The sequence below is a fragment of the Myotis davidii genome, unplaced genomic scaffold (genome assembly GCF_000327345.1).
Source record: "Myotis davidii unplaced genomic scaffold, ASM32734v1 scaffold1431, whole genome shotgun sequence".
In the NCBI taxonomy this organism is placed as follows: domain Eukaryota; kingdom Metazoa; phylum Chordata; class Mammalia; order Chiroptera; family Vespertilionidae; genus Myotis; species Myotis davidii.
Window position 1 is genome coordinate 49,825 of NW_006282737.1, and position 4,484 is coordinate 54,308.

Consider the following 4,484-nt stretch of genomic DNA (forward strand, 5'->3'; position numbering starts at 1 on the left):
AAGCATAATATTCTCCAGGTCCATCCATGCTGTCACAAAAGGCTTCTGTTTTAGAGCTGTGTAGTATTTCATTGTGTAAATGTACCACAAAAAATGTAATTTTACTTAATTAACTTTTATTTAATTTTATTTCTTTTAATATATCTTTATTGTTAAAAGTATAACAGACATCCCCTTTGTTTGTTCTTTTTTCCCCATGGACCACCGCCACCCTGCAACGGCCTCTCTCAGGCCTTCACCACTCTATTGTCTGTGTCCATGAGCTATTATATATGCATATAAGTTCCCGGTTAATCACTCCCCACACACCCACACACCCCCTCCATTGACTAAAATTTGTCAGCCTGGATCTATTTTGTTCATTAGATGCCACATATGAGTGAGATCATGTTATAATAATCATTCTCTGACTGGATTATTTTGCTTAGAATAATACTCTCCAGGTCCATCCATGCTGTTGCAAATGGTAAGAGTTCTTTCTTTTTTATAGCTGCTGAGGATTCCATTGTGTAAATATACCAAAGTTTTTTAATCCACTCATCTGATGATGGACACTTGGACTGTTTCCAAATTTTAGCTATTGTAAATTGTGCTGCTATGAACATAGAGGTGCATATATCCTTTCTGATTGGTGTTTCTGGTTTCGTAGGATATATTTCTAGAAGTGGAATCACTTAATTTTTTGAGGAAACACCATACTGTTTTCCTCAGTGGCTGTACCAGTCTGCATTCCTACCAGCAGTGCACTAGAGTTCCCTTGTCCCCACATCCTCACCAGCACTTGTCCTTTGTTGATTTGTTGATGATAGTCATTCTGACAGGTGTGAGGTGATCCCTCATTGTCATTTTAATTTGCTTATATCAGCAGCTTAGTGACTTTGACCATTTTTTCATATGTCTCTTGACCTTCTGTTTGTCCACTTTGTAGAAGTGTCTATACAGGTCCATTGCCCATTTTTTAATTGGATTGTTTGTCTTCCTTTTGTTAATTTGCATGAGTTCCTTATATATTTTGGAAATTAGCCCCTTATTGGATGTATCATTGCTAAATATGATCTTGCATGTAGTGGGCTCTCTTTTCATTCTGTTCATGCTTTCTTTTACTGTGAAGAAGCTTTTTATTTTGATGTAGTTCCATCTGTTTATTTTCCCCTTAGTTTCATTTGCCCTAGGACAGTGGTCGGCAAACTGCGGCTCGCGAGCCACATGCGGTTCTTTGGCCCCTTGAGTGTGGCCACGAAGTTTCAATCGCACTGTACATGCGCGCCCGCACATGGTATTTCGTGGAAGAGCCACACTCAAGGGGCCGCAGTTTGCTGACCACTGCCCTAAGAGATGTATCGGTAAACATATTGGTAGGAAAGATGTCTGCGGTTTTGCTGCTTATGGTTTCTTCTAATAATTTTATGGTATCATGACTTACTTTAAAGTTGTTTATCTATTTTGAGTTTATTCTTGTGTATGGTGTAAGTTGGTGGTCTAGTTTCATTTTTATGCATGTACCTGTCCAATTTTCCCAACACAATTTATTGACACTGTCTTGACTCCATTGTATGCTCTTGCCTCCTTTGTCAAATATTAATTGAACGTAATGGCTTGGGACAAATTCTGGGATCTCTGTTCTGTTCCTTTGACCTATATACCTGTCTTTTTGCTTCCATATAGATTTTTGTATTGTTTGTTCTAGATCTGTGAAATATGCCATTGGTATTTTACTAAGAATTTCATTGAATCTATAGATTGCTTTTGGTACTATGGATATTTTAATGATGTTGATTCTACCAATCCATAAACATGGTATATTCTTCCACTTGTTTATATCTTCCTCTATTTCTTTTTTTAACAAGCTACAGTTTTCCGGGTACAGGTCTTTCATCTCCTTGGTTAATTTTATCCCTAAGTATATCAATTTTTTGTTCCAATGATAAATGGGATTGTTTTTTATTTCTCTTTCTGAGATTTCATTATTGGTGTACAAAAGTGCAATTGATTTCTGAGTGTTAATTTTGTATGCTTCTATGTTGCAGAATTCATTTATTAAATCTAGTCATTTTTATAATGGACTAGAGGCCCGGTGCACAACATCCATGCATTGTGGGGTGTGGGGTCCCTCAGCCTGACCTGCACCCTCTCCAATCTGGGAGCCTTCAGGGGAGCCCTCTCCAATCCAGGAGTTTCTGTCTGTCTTTGCAACCATATGAGTGAATTGTCTGAGACCACAACTCAGTTTGGTTTGTTGCTCGCAGAATAATAGAGGCTTTTTTTTTTTCTTTGCTTCATTGGTGGAAATTTCCTGGAAGTTCATAACAATAGCAACATTACAGTTATGAAGTAGCAACGAAAATAATTTTATGGTTGGGTCATAACATGAGGAACTGTATTTAAAGGGCCAGAAGGTTGAGAACCACTGTTCTAGGAGATCCATCTGCCACCAGAACTATGATTCCCAGCATTCCTGGTGCTCCCCGCACTCTTGGTTTTTCCTTCCTATTCTGTCTCCCTCCCTTGGCCTCCCACTCTGACAATTCCTCCAAGCTACCAGCCATCCCTCTCTGCTCTCTGTCTGAGGGCTTGGGGAGCCAAGTTCCCCAAGCCACTCCACTCTCCGCTGGCTCTCCCGCTCTGCTCTCCACCCAGTGCCTGTAAATATCAATTAAGTCCTTCTGATCCACTGTGGCATATAGAGTCACTGTTTCCTTGTTGATTTTTTTGTCTGGAAGTTTTATCCAGTGAAGTCAATGGGATGTTCATGTCCCCTGTTATGACTGTATTGCTGTCAATATCTCTCATAAAGTCCTCCAGATGTTTTTTTATATATTTAGGTGCTCCTATATTGGGTCCATATGTGTTTACCATGGTTATATCTTCTTTTGGATCGATCCCTTTAGTATTATGTAGTTATCTTTATTGTCCCTTGTGATGGCCTTCCTTTTGAAGTCTATTTTGTCAGATATAATTATTGCCATCCTAATGAATTTTTGTTTGTTTATTTGCATTTGCGTGGAAATTTTTTTCCATCCCTTCACTCTCATCCTGTTTGAGTATTTTGTTCTGAGGTGGGTCTCTTGTAGACAGCATATATTTGGGTCATGGTTTATTATCCATTCAACTAACCTATATCTTTTGATTGGAGCATTTAATCTATTTACATTTAAGGTTATTGTTGGTACTTATTTATTGCCATTTTAATTCTTTATTTGTATGCATCTTTTTCTCTCTACTTTTTATTATTAAAGCAGTCCCTTTAGCATTTCTCCCCCCCCCCCCTTTAGCATTTCTTGCAATGCTGGTTTGGTGGTGATAAACTCCTTTAGCCATTTTTGTCTGGTAAGCTCTTTATTTCACTATCTATTTTGAATGACTGCCTTGCTAGATATAGTAGTCTTGGTTTCAGTTCCTTGCTTTTCATTACCTTAAATACTTCATGCCATTCCCTTCTGGCCTATAGAGTTTCTATGAAAATCAGCTGTAGCCTTATGGGAACTCCTTTGTAGGTAATACATTGCTTTTCTCTGTGGCCTTTAAGATTTTGTCTTTGTCTTTATTTTTTTCTGCCTTTGTCTTTAATTTTTAGCATTTTATTTTTGTATTACCCCTGTTTTTATTTTTTTTTATTGATTAAGGTATTACATATGTGTCCTTATCCCCCCATTGTAATTTTTAGCATTTTAATTATGATGTGTCTGGGCATGGGCCTCTTTGGGTTCTTCTTGTGCAGGTCTCTCTGTGCCTCCTGAATTTGTGTGACTTTTTCCTTCACCAGGTTAGGACATGGAAGTTTTCTGCCATTATTTCTTCACATGTCCTCTATCCCTTGCTCACTTTCTTCCCTTCTGGCACTCCTATGATACAAATATTGTAAATATCACGTTGTCCTGCACCTCCCATAAGCTGTCCTCCTGTTCTTTTTTTTTTCATTTTTTTTCGTTTTCATTTTCTGATTGATATTTTTTTCTACCCTATCTTCTAATTCTCTGAACTGATCCTTGGATGTCTCTAATCTGCTATGTATTCCTTCCAATGTGTTCTTCATTTGTGTTATTTCAATCTTTACTTCTGACTATTCTTTTTTTATATTCACTATATCTGTTCTCATCCTTGCCATCATTATTCTGAACTCTATATCTTGATAAATTTCTTATCTCCATTTCATTTAGCTCTTCTTCTGGAGAATTCTCTTGTTTTTACATTTGGGGCTTGTTTATTGTCTTCCCATTTTGGCTCCCTGTTTGCATTTGTATCTATGTATTAGATCAAGCATGTCAAACTCATGGTCTGTGGGCTGTTACAGACCACAAAAATATTTTTGCAGCCCAGCCAATATAAAAGTATATTAAAAATGTTTTAATAAAAATTTCATAACTTAATTTTTACAATATCCTGTTATACATAACTAGGGGCCTGGTGTACGAAATTCATGCACTGGGTGGGGGGGGCAGGGAGTGTCCCTCAGCCCAGCCTGCCCCCTCTCACATACTGGGAGC